This window comes from Simochromis diagramma, unplaced genomic scaffold, assembly GCF_900408965.1.
Source record: "Simochromis diagramma unplaced genomic scaffold, fSimDia1.1 OVJJ01000413.1, whole genome shotgun sequence".
Taxonomy (NCBI): Eukaryota; Metazoa; Chordata; class Actinopteri; order Cichliformes; family Cichlidae; genus Simochromis; species Simochromis diagramma.
In genome coordinates, this window is record NW_024386948.1 from 389,957 (window position 1) to 403,256 (window position 13,300).

The window sequence follows — 13,300 nt, forward strand, 5'->3', positions numbered from 1 at the left end:
CATAAAAGTTGAGGTTTTTTTGTTTGTTTCTCTCTGAAGACAACATCTCTTTGATTGTAGCCCGGCTTACTGTTAATGGATCTCTTTGTCTTTTTGTTTTGTTTTGTTTTTTTTGCAAAGTACATTTAAATACTACTAGTGGGTAGCACCGTTGCCTCACAGCGAGAAGGTCCTGAGGTCGACTCCACTGTCTGCGCAGGGCCTTTGTTTTGTGGAGTTTGTATGTTCTCTCTGTCACGGCCGAGGTTGACTCGAAGGAAAAAGGACTCAAAAGCAGGACGCAGAACAGCACAGAAAACTTATAAGTGGCAACATTTATTTTTTGACAACAAGTGTAAGCGAACAAAACTAGAAAACGGAGTCGTGTGTTTAACTTGTGCTAGGAACAAACACCAAAACTAAGAGGCGCTTATGCTACCTGAGTTATGTAAACAATCAGTGATTTTTCAACTGTGGAAACTGCAGTGGCATGCACTGAATGTGATTAGGTTAACTGGTGATTGTAAATTGTCCATAGGTGAGACTGTGACTGTACATGGTTTTCTGTCTCTATGTGTTAGCCCTGCGACAGACTGGTGACCTGTTCAGGGTGTACCCTGCCTCTTACCATTTTGTACCTTCTATAGATCCAGCATCCAGCGAGATCCTGATAGGGATAAGTGGAAGAGAATGGATGGATAGATTAAATATATGATGTGTATCTCAGACTTCAATGGAGCCTTTTCAGAGATTACAAGCAAACAGCAGAATAACAAAAGTGTGAAAAATAAGGTGTAGCATTAGCCATATTACTTTAATCCATCTGGCTATGGGCATGGCTTTGGGAAAGCATTTTTTTCACATGTAATTAGGAAGCAACAAGTGCAACAAGATGGAAAGGTGTAGAAAAATAAAAACTGTAAAGCTTTAACAAATGAACTACAGGCATACAGAAATAAAAAGAAAGTAGCAAACCAGCAGTAAACCTTTTAAAAGCCGGTGGCTCAGGAAAGAACTGCTACTCTTACCAACCTCCAAGTTAGATATTTTCTTCCCTTTGTCCATGTATCCTGTGGCTGAATTTATTGATTTCACAGGACAGTATCCCACTAACAAACAAACAATAAAAGATGACCTAGCCCTCAACTCTATCCTTCCTCTCCCATTACAGTAAAAAAAGAAAGACAAGAAAAAAAAAAACAGATTGATTTTTGGGTGGTGGGAGTGGGGAATGTGCTACTCTTTTTATTGAACTTTTTCATTATGATTGCTGTAATGCAGTCTCCATCCTTACTTATCTCATTGGTTCAAATGCAACTAAATCTGGGAAAGGGGATTAAGATAATAGGGTGCCGATTAGTAAAATTAAACAACGTGCATGTTTTAAGAAACTGTATGTGCAGTAGTGAACGGTTGTGAACGAAATGGCTCTTAGAGCCGGATCTTTGAAGTGAACGATGCGAGCCATGGGGTTTTGTTTTTCTTCCTCCTGCCCTCTCTTTCACTTTTTTTCGCTTCACGCTGCAAGTCACCCTTGTGTTTGCGCTGAGCAGAGACGGGTAGTGATGCGCGAATCATGAACGAATCGTTCAATACTCGAGAATCACTTTACTGGCTCATGAATCATGATTCACAAGCCCAACTGACTCACTGACTCATCCCTGTTGCAATGTATCTAGCTTATAATTAAAATTGTGGAAAAAAACACAAAATCCAGTATCTTAATAAAAAGATTTCTGCTCTGAACTGGAAGAAAAAACCCTGAGTAGAAGCTCACATCAAGAAAATAGCTCCTCGGTTCACAGTAGTATCGCTCTGCTAACATGCTAACAGCACATTTGAGCTACTCACCCCCTCCCTAATGAGTTATTCGTAAGCGAATCACTCAGGACTTGCTCACCCCCTCCCTCCTGTGCTGAATCATAGAGCGAACGAATCACTCACTCGCTCACCCCCTCCCTCCTGGCTCACAGCTTCTTCTTCTTCTTGGTTGGCAACCAATGTTAAGGCGCATTACCGCCCCCTGGCTCACATTTCAGTGGACATTTAGATGAGAAAATATATATTTAACACATTTAAGGAAAATACTAATAAAATAAAAATAAACAAAATACATGTTTATTAAGCAATTTTGATTGGATATTGCTTAATTTTAGAAATGTTTTTGCTCTTTTTTGCTCTATAAAATAGTTGGGTTTTTTTTAGAATCATTCATCTTAGCAGTAGGATTTACATGAAAACAGAAACAAATTAAGTTTGAGTAAAAATGTACATTTTTTGCACTCTCTGGTCAACTGACTCAGTGAATCAAATGACTCAAAAATTTTGATTCACTTTGGTGAGTGACTCATTAAAACTCGATTCAGTAAAAAGAATCAAATTTACCATCATTAGAGACGGGAAACAGAGCCTTGCGTTGCATTTGCCCCTCCCGGGACGGTAGTTACACTCGCAACAGCAGTAGCACACAACAAGAGCAGGAGGGAGAGGGAAAGAAAGAGAGCCGGGAGCAACAACAAGAGACAACACCTTCACATTGGAAAGGTACAGTAAAGAAAATGAGTGACACCAAGAAAAGAAGAAAAGTCTGGAACCATTTCAATCTTATTGACAAAACAAAGGCAGAGTGTAGAGTCTACAAGAAAAGGAAATATAGAGCCGGTTCCACAAACAACATGCACAGGCACCTAAGCACTGTCCACCCATCAGTGCAATGGGAAGAGAAAATGCAGTCAGTTGAGTGTGATATTAATATTTCTAAATGCCAACCTTTCCCTTAACCCTTTAAGACCTACCATAGAACCAAGTCCGCCAGAGCTTATATTATATTTTTACATGTTGTAGACCCATTTTTGGGAGCATTTCAAGTTGCTATACATCAATACAACCATTACAGCCTAAATTTTAATAATATGTATGCATTAAGTGCATAGTAATTGCATAAACTACAAAAAAATTGAAAATCGTTTTTGTTTTTTTAACATATATTTCTAGTTAGAGAAATTTAAGAGGCTTATCCCTCAAAACTGTAAATACAAAAAAGTCGCACAAAATAGTTTCCCACCACAGGAAATTTATTTTGAGTGCCTTCATAGTTTTATTTTTGAAATACACCAATTTTTATATACTGCCGGAAAAACAAAAAATAAATATTATAGTGCAAATTTGCAAAAGAGCAGCATATGCATCAAAATAAACTATTTCCAGCAGTGCAATATGAGTCCTAAGCATCTCAGAAACGACACAGAAAGTCATAAAGTCAAACATAACTTTTAAAAACACCAGTATAGGCTCATGAGGCCTGGATGGTAAAAAACTACATTTCCGTGAAAATGACATCACTTACCGTTTCGGGCACGTCATTGCGGACATGCGATAGTTCGCGCTGACGTCTAATCCAACGTAGGAAGTGTTATGAACAGGTGATTGGATCGGCAAAGCGTGTTTCTGGAATATTATGTTTTTGTTGCTGCAAGTGCTTTTTATGCAATTTTTGCAAAGCTATATGTGGAAGGAAACCGTGACCTAGGACAAGCTGATGGCATAAGATGTAAGTACAACTCCTCCGGTTTCATATGCAAAAAAAAATGTTTGCGCTAAATCACGTGGTTGCAGTGCTACTGGGATTTAAAAGTAGTTGCGCAAAACAGAGGGTGCCCGCTCTGACCGATTTTAAAGGGTTAATTAAAGATCTGGGCGTTCTTTTTTTGCCTATATTTTAATTTATATTTTATAGTGTTGTGGTTTGCAGTCATAGCTGGACTGGCCATCGGGCATACCGGGCATTTGCCCGGTGGGCCGCTGGTGATTTTTTTGTTTTTATGGGCCGATGGATTTTTTTTTTTTTTTTTTTTTTTTGGAAGGGTATATATAATGAAAGGTGTTGGATTGGCCAGTTGGTCATGATCGACTCTGGGCTGGACCAATTATAGCCGAGGAGGCCGGATGCACCCGCCCCCTTGTTTAGCAATCACGTGATTTTCGCGCATTGCATGCCGGGAACTCGTGGCAAAACAATCCAAGTACCGCATCAAATGCAAGCATTTGCAGCACCGCAAAACGTTCATTCTCCGGTTCCAATATTTTCTTGTTTTTTCTTTGCCGCACAAAAAAGGAATGTACAAAACAAAAGGAGAACAATGCCGGTCCGTACAAAGACAGACTCGACGAAAAGACAAAGAAAAGATACGAGGAAAAAATCAAAGGAGTGAAAGGGTCAGACCCTTACGAGCACACAGAGTGGACAAAAGATGTTAGCGTGCTGCCCAACTTTCACCACACTCAGATTTATAATTATACGGTTCTTGGAGTGAGTGCATGCACTCATGAAGTTTTTAGTAACTTCAGGTCACTGCAACAAGCCCAGGTACAGTTTACCGACGGATGGGTACAGGACCTTGAAATGCACCGTGTAGAACGAAAGACCATTGTACGAACAGAGGTAAGTTTACCAGTCTCACAAATCGTCTTCATAAATACACATTCGTTAACCGTTTATTAATATAACCTTTGAGCTCAACGGTAATTAATTAGTAGTGGAAATAATTTCTGGTAGCATTACAGAAATGTAACAGTGACAATAATATTGTATGTTGTAATCGCAATGGACAATTAGTGATACAAAACAACTGTTTTATCCTGTGAATAAAAGTATATGTTTTTGTCAATGTACCATGGTAATAACAGAAGCGAAACGCAATATTGTGTCAGGACAATTCACTATTTATGCACAATAAATAAAGGAGCATAGCGCGACAATTTCTGTTCAGCGCCAGACTTGCTTGTAACCTATTTCACCAATTATGTTAAGAAAAATGACGTATTAACTACTACAAAACTCTGACCTTTGTGGGAATGCTTGGAGCAGACTAACATGTGAGCTGGAGTGTTCTGAGACGTTATATTTGGTATATCCAGACCATCCGTCGGCTCTTACTTCGGAAACATGGCTTAAAAATTTTCTCTTCAACGACGTAATCCGATAAAAAAAAAACAACGATCTCTTTACCCGTCGGCTTCCCGTGGCTGTCATGCGACCGGCTATTGCAGTTAATAATACAACAGCTTCTTGACATTTTTTGGGTTTCTTTTTATCGCTGTGTAACTGAGTTCAATTGAAAGCCTGCTTGCCACAAGTTCCCAGAATCCTTTGCGGTTTTACCCCTGAATGACGTCACATTTTCAATCTTTATCCTGGTGGGCCGGTCTCTAGTCAAAATGCCCAGGCTGATTTTTTTGTCCCAGTCCAGCCTTGTTTGCAGTGTTTTGTGTTGTTTCGCTTTAAATTTGTTTAAAAGGAAAAAGCTAAAAATTTAAGTAGTTAAAAGTTGAAATGTAAATAGTTGGTTTTTGTATTTTATAATTTTTTTATTACATTTTATGTGGAGTGAATAAATAAAAGTATATTTACAGTGACCCCTAGAGACAAAGCATGTACAAACTCCAGAACACAACGGAAGTGCTCCAGGATGCTAGGGGCAGTATTGAGCTTTTGTTACCTAGTGGCTACACAAGCCAGGAAGTACCAACAATCGGATTGGGTGTGTGGTAGTAACAGGTAAATGAAGTGTTTTAAAGTTATTTGAATATATATAGATATAGATATATCTATATATAGAGTGTTTGTGTATTAACACAAAAACAATAGACATATGCATTCGATTGTGTAATTTAAGTGATCTAGGTAGCTCTGTTTTGGAAGTTCAGTTAACGCTAGAAATGTGTTTTGGAGTTTGTACATGCTTTGGAATTTCTAGTGCTTTGGAGTTTCTACGTGTTTCGTCTCTAGGGGCGCCCATAAATATTTATATATAAACATACATAAAGAAAACCACGTTTTTTTACATTACTAATTCCTTTTGTGCATAATTTTATATTGTTGTTGATAATTCATTAAAGCAACAAAACAATCTGAAGAGCCGGTTGGGAGCCGAAAGAGCCAGTTCTCTAAAGAGAGCTGGAAATCCCATCACTAATGTGCAGAGTCATGTGTTCTTGGGTGGTGTTTAGGCTTTTAATGCAGGGTAAATTGATAAGTCCGCCTCATGGAAGCCCTCATAGAAAGTCCAGTAAATATGATCTGTAGATATCTTGTGTCATGATTTGACAAGTTTCTCCTAAAGATTGAATCACAGGCCATCACTTTTTCATGTTTCTCAATTGCATAACTGTAGATATGAGAAACAATAATGCAGAGAAAATTTCTTTTTTAATTATTAGTGTCATAAAATGTCAGAAAAAAGTTATAAACTTTCATAAACTCACCTGATCCCCAACAGATCAAACAAATTACTCTAAATTTACAGCATAACCTTTGAGAAAAATGAACAGATTTGGACCTGATTTTAGACTTTGATTACTGAAGTATGACAACTTTTTAGACATGAAACCTTTGGAACAAGTTCAAGCAAAGTCTAGGGAATGCTTAACTCTATTTACAATACACTCAACAGAAATATTGGTATATATACAAGGAAAGTAAAGCCTTTATGACGGAGGTCTGGGTGGCCCTGCTTATACAGCTACCCTTGATATGGATAATGGGCGAAATACAGGAAAGAGCTTCCCCCCACATGAATTGCACTGTGGGGGGATTTTCAGTTGAACATACACCAGCTATACCTCCCTGAACCAATTAAGCCAGATACTTTCTTTTGACAAAATGGCCCCTGAAATGGCCAGGTGGGATCTGTGATGTATGACTGAAAGAACTGTTGTAAAAAGTGACCCCTTGGTAGAGAAAATAATCGAATCTGAAAACGAAATGATTGGCTCATTAAAGTTCATTTTAAAATTTTGAATAGGAAATCTGACACAGTGACGCGAGCAGCCTGCCAGCCCGAAGATACTGCTGTTCCTTTCATTGGATATGCCATTTAGTTTATGATAATCCAGAGATTAGGGAGATCAGACAGAAAACAGTATGTTTGGGCCACTGGATTCAGAATCTAAACAGAGTTTTGTTCTTTTCTAAACCAAAGACTTTTCTCAAATAATACAGGCAGTGATGTCATGTTCTGAGTCTTTGCTTTCAGTCTCTTCTACAGTGTTCCTCAACTATGTTATATGTACGTGTGTGTATATATATACACATATATAGTTTGAAATATAATTATTAGACACTGATGCTGACAGAGAACTATGAAGATAAATGGTAGAAAACATTTGAACAAAACATTCTTTGATTACTGAGATATTGTTTTTGCCAGTTCTTTCCCTTTTTTCGTTAACATCTGCTTACCTGAACCGACCATGTGTTAATTTGCATCTCCAATACATCAGAAAGAGACACACACAGACACACACTCACCTTCTCTGTCCCTCTCTCGCACAGACACAGCCACCTTGAAGGAACCCTGTTATCTGCACAGCACATGTTGTCATTGCATATCCAATACATCATTTGCTTTGCACGAATCAAGACGACTGTGCCCTACTTAAAGTAAAGTCAGGGCCGCTTCCACTTCAGGGCAAGTGAGTCAGTACTGACTAAGATATGGTATTCTTTTCGGCCCACCTACACTCTGTAAGCCAATAATCACACCCGTGCTGTCTAACATTGTAAAAAACATTATTAGATTTTCACTTTTATATTAATTTGAAAGATACAGGTATATTAAAGCTGACAGCTGGCAGTGTTCTAGACCTCTGGACAGTCCTTCAAAAAGCATTAAAAATGGCAACATAAATGTGAAAGTGGTGATGGAGAAATCAATGAATTTTCTTATTTTGCTGTCACTAGGGAAGTATCATTTGACAGCTTTCAGAATACACAAGCATTTTACCTTGTTTCCCACAAATTAAGTAAGGCAGCTGTGGCCTACTTCACAGGACAAAGAGTAACATTTACTTGAGGGTAAGTGAATCACTATTAGCTGCTGTAATATTCAGGGGAAGACCGTGACCACTTTAGTAGCTTATCATGAATGTAGACAAGGGTTAACTGGTTGCATTAATTAAATGTAGCATTTAACAACAGTAGCTTTAGCAGCCTTTTAGTAAGATTTGTTGATTTTTTGTTGAGTTTTTCCCTATACACTGTAAAAACGATAACTAGTAATTGTTGATTTGATTAAAGTTTTTAAATTAAACTGACTTAGAAATAAAACTTTCCATTTACAACCTAAAAAAGCTTGGCTGCCCAACAAATTTCTTCCATTGTTGTCCTAACTAAGATTTTCTAGAGAGCATAACAAAGATTATCAACTTTTGAGTAGATTTTTTGAGTCAAGTTGGGAACCAGTGGGAAACCCCGTAGATGACTGGCACACGTGGTCTGTGCCAAGTTTGAACTAGACCAAACGAGCCTGAGCAGACCTGAGCTGTGTGATAGATAGTGGTTTGTCAATGTGTTCTGGACTGAAAACCTGCTAAGAAAATTTGAAGAAACGTGGCCAAAGTTGGATGAAAATTATAATTTTTGGACCATTACGGATTTTACCTGGTCTGAAGTTGGAGTGTATTTTTTGACCATTTTTTGGACAGGAGAAGCTGCCGACTATTTGCCCTAGCAGGTAAGCTAACGAGATCTATTATTAGGATTTTCTACAAGCGCCTCCTCAGGACCCAGGAGGGTGAAATGAGTAAAACACTGAAAAAAAGCCAAACAATAACATATTTAAGTTACCTAAGTGACTTATATATCATGTTTAAGCTAGCGAAGGACCGTGCGGGGGGGGGGGGGGGTTGAAAATGATATGCCAGCTAGCTATCGAAGCCGGTGGTGACAGACGTGTCCGAAAACGTAGAAGCATGTTTGCAAATATGTGTTGTCTTAATAAACTGAGCAGATATTGGAAATTTATACAGCTACATTCTTGCCTGAAAATATCTTAAAAGTTTACTTTGTGACCCGAAAAGGGTAATAAGAGTAATATTAAAACTGAGTGGCTGCCGCCATTGTTGGAAACTAGAATCGGCTGGGCCGCGCTATGAATTCTGGCATAGGGTGGGCCACGAAGGATACACCTGACCCATCCTTCAAAGCTGTGGAAAGTATTGTTTTGTTTTGAGAGCCTTTTTGTTGGTGGAGTATTGATTTTATGTACAATTCCACGGGTAGACGCGATCTGTACTGACCGACTTTGCACATGCGCAGTAAGGATCAGGGAGTCCGATCCGTAACTCGTTTTTTTTCTACATTATATTGAAATGTTTCATTATTGCAAACATTTTCTCTCAGGCGGAGAGAAGTCGTGGAGTGTCAGCCTATGGTGTCCAGTGTGTGTGTCCAGTAGAGATGACCTGCGCTGTTTTACTCTGAGGTAAGACTGTCCTAATTTATTTATAATTTAATTATTATTCAAATTGGGCATGATTTATACTAGATTGACTATATTGAAGTAGTACAGTATTTGCTGGGGTAATGCATTGGCCAACTTTATTATATTGTGCTACTATTCCAGTCAAGACCCTTGCCAGTGTTACATTGGAATCCTTACCCTGAAATTTCTTTCAAGAAAAGAGTCCCCATGCTAAATCAAAATTGTGAAACAGAAAGGCAATCTCATAATTTTGACTTAGCATGTTTTTTTTTTTTTTTTTTCTTTTAGTGCTAGAAATAGGACTTCTATAGACTGAGATGGTTAGGGAAATAATACTAAGGCACGTCACAGAATCTGATTGGTCACAGATTTTGGTGCAACTTAGAACATAATATGTATTTGCATATTGATACTGTTTTTTGTGGAGGGTGTTTCTATTCCTGTGCAAAATGTGTATTCATGAGAGATTTTTGAAGTAGGTTTTGCGGTTGATAACACAGTCAGGCATATAACATGGTGCAGACTGTACAAGGCAGCTACCCAGAAATTTTCTGTGCTGAATAAATGACAATATTTTGGTTATTGTCTTGTTTAGATATCTGAAGAATTTCATCGGATCACAAGCAAAGACCTCCTGGGGACGTTCAATGCATCCCTTGACAAATTTGTGCCTGGCCTGCTGAAACTGTACTGGTCTAAGAAGGGAGCTCTTGGTGAGGACATGGAAGACCTCTTGGATAAACTTGATGAACAGGTGAGTGAAGTGCTCCTTTACCTGACATTTTTAGAAGAGAGTATACCTTTGTCATAACAGAAACTGAAAAAGATGTTGGCTTCAAACAAAACACATCAGTGGACATGTCAGTAAAAATTAATGTCATCAGTCATTGCTTTGTTCTTATTTGGCAGTATTTTGTATTTAATTTGTAAATAGAAAGTAAAATTGTTAGCATGATGTTATTGTTGGTTTTTTTTGTAAGTTTTGCGTGTTGCTGGGTCTGACCTGTGCTTTATTTTCATTACTATGAGAGTTCTGATTTTGCATTGTGTATAGTACACCATGTTACTACACTAATTGAAATTCTTGTTTTCCACTGAATACTCTTTAGACATCTGACATTGTGTCCCACCGGCACTGAGAGGCCTGCCCATTTTCCTCAGAGAGGATGCAACACAGGTTTTCCTGAAGTGCTTAGTAAGTACAAAAAAGTAATGCAAGTAAAACTAATTGCTATGAGATGTTTTTAAAGGATGAGTTAACCCAAAATGGAAATGTACACCTCCTCAGTGCAGTCCAGATAATTTTATGGTGAGGATTGCAGTTGTCATAACTCTCACTCCTTTTTTTTCTGCTGAGGAGCAGCTGGGCATTGTTAGTGGGTGTTCCATAGTAGAAAATATTTTTGTACAAAACTCACAAGGTGGCATTAATTAAAGGAAAATAAGCTTTTTCTTCTTAAAACCTCCATGAGTCAAATGACCATCATGGTATAGAGGTTAAAGTTAAAATCTTTAGAAATGTATTTTGTCTTTAGTTTTTCTTAGCTTTCAATAATTCATATTTTACTTTTCTTCAGGACACTGACATTTTGGAACCAGTGTTGAACGGTGTATCAGTTGCCATCCTCACCATCCTACAAGATGACGATGCCAATACGTCTGTGCGAGAACATGCAGTTGTGTTGGAAGGGGACATCGTGCTACATAACATTCCAGATCTCTCTACTGCCTTGGCATACCTCTTTGGCCTTCTGTATGCCCTCAACATTGATTATCCAAAGCAGATGAGTTACACCTTTGAAGCAATTGAGGCCATCTTATTTTGACCTGGTCGGACAATATGAAGGTGAAGTGGATAAATCATTATTCGAAATGTAAATTTTAGTCAGATGAATCTGTATTGTTGAGAATGTATGGTGAAAATTTGTCTTGTACTATTTTAAAAGATTTATTATAGTGTTTTCCACTTCACATGAAGCATAGAACTGGTGTTTTACCTGTTAGTTTCATTGATGGTACCATTTCTAATAACTTTTAACTTCCATAGTTCATCATAGTAAGCCCATGTAAAATGTAAGTGTCTGGGTACATAGGCAATCGTTTGTGGAATTACCCTATTTAAGGTGCAATAGTTATGTTCAGCTTTTACAAGATGGTCAGGGTGTGTGCGTGAATTATTAAGTTGCTGGACACTTTTCTTTTTTGGTTTTGGACTCTGGAATTTTAACGTCTCTGCTGGGGTGCTCAAAGCACCCAAAAGAAACTGGCAACACGTTTTTGTTTGTTATTTCTTTTTCGTTCTTTCTTTCTTTTTCTTTTTTTTTAACAGAAATTCACCCTACTGCCCATGACATTCTGAAATGTACTGAAAGCACCGTTGAACAAAATAAATAAGCTTTTAGATAACATTGAATTGTGCTTTGTTTTATTCTGTATCTATTTATTGAGTGTTCTTTCAAGTATAATCACAGCATACCATTTCATCCTTTGTTTATATAGGTACATTTTCAACTCATTGGAGTAAGAATTGTATGATTACTCAAGAAGAATATCCTTGTTTGGTGAAGGCAGAAAAACATGGCATTGAAACCAGAATTTCTTCGTTAGACTTCCAGGATTATCCTAATTAGGTGAACAAGAAGAACCAAGTTGGCAGAACTTGTAAATCTTAGTTAAGTCAACAACGGTTGCAAAAGTTGAGAAAACTCAAAAATCTCTTGCATCATGTTGCCTTGAAATTTTACGTTTTCTCAACTTTTTCTTTTTTACAGTGTACCCCATATGTATATATATTCAACATGAAGTTAAGGAGTTTATTGAAATATAAGAAAGAAGTTGCATTTAAAATATTGAAAACAATGCTGTCAAATTTGGTAACTTGGTATGTGAAAATAAATTAAAGACATGCATGGCTCCCAGGCGAGGCATTCTGCTTACAGATGATTCGTCGCACTACCAACATAAGACTGATGTTGTTGTAACTATTATTTTGATGGTCATGAGCAGCAGGAATCAGGAAAATGATTCTAGATCGTAGGCAGATAGAAGCCACAACGAAGCTTTGTAAAGAGCACCATTAATTTAAATCATCATAACTTTGACATCATCTTCATACTCTTTAAGACACCAAATTGTTTCTATGACACTTCTTTTGTCTTCCATTTTTCTAGTGCCCTCAAATCTTTTAATGACAGACTGCACATCATGCTGAGGCATGCCAAGTTTTCGACTAAATGCTTGGCAAAATGTGTTCTCTCTGGCAATTTTATACAGGGTAGAAAGACAAAGCATGGATGGAAACTAAAGAAATGGGGAAAAATATAAACAGGCTGTTAGTAACAAATTGCCTAAAGATACAAAAGAAAAATGTTCTTATGTATACACAACACTGGTTCATCCTTCGAGTTAGGCGTCTCTTATGTTTGAATGATTCATAGATCAGTGTAAAGTGTCTTAACAAACAGCCCCCCCCCCAAAAAAAATAAATAAATAAATAAATAAAATAAAATAAAATGAAATAAAAAATGTATTCCTCTGGTACAACTGGACTAAAAATGTGTGGGAAAAGTAGCCAATGTCAGAAAGTAAAGAACATTGGTCTGGAAGACTATTATTTAAGACCGCTTCAAGTCTGGTTCTTTGAAAGGAAAATCTAAAGAAATGAGGTGTAGCTCAAGACTTATGTACAGTACAGTCAAATACATGTAAGGCATTTAATCTGTAGGTAACATTTCCTAGTTTCTGTACCTGTTTACTTAGTATTTGGCTAAAATGCAACCCTAACCCTACCCCTACATATTAAGCTAACATTTTTTGTGTACTGTATGTCCCAATACAGAACATGGTTGGTTTTAACTCAAGAAAAAAATGGTGTACTACTTTTAGTTTTTATCAGTTTATCAGTCAGGACGTTGACCTTTTGCCAGATATACCCGTCTATAAAGGCAAATTCCAAATGATGTCTTGCACATGAAAGTCTGCATAATAGAATGAAATATATCATTTTTTATGCCTGAAAACATCTTAAAAGTGCAGCCATGACATTCTCCTAGAACTGC

The 13,300-nt window shown here is 37.5% G+C and overlaps 1 long non-coding RNA gene across 2 annotated transcripts; it reads left to right on the top strand.

Moving 5' to 3' along the window:
* The first annotated feature begins 7,633 nt into the window (after positions 1 to 7,633).
* On the top strand, positions 7,634 to 11,159 carry LOC120737615. Of its 2 annotated transcripts, XR_005696781.1 has the most exons (4): positions 7,634 to 8,492; positions 9,838 to 9,996; positions 10,352 to 10,437; positions 10,820 to 11,159. It is a non-coding gene; the product is annotated as an uncharacterized LOC120737615 (long non-coding RNA). The 2 variants fall into 2 exon arrangements; XR_005696780.1 differs by lacking the exon at positions 7,634 to 8,492 and having other exon boundaries at positions 9,249 to 9,996; positions 10,820 to 11,157.
* Positions 11,160 to 13,300: the final 2,141 nt, after the last annotated feature.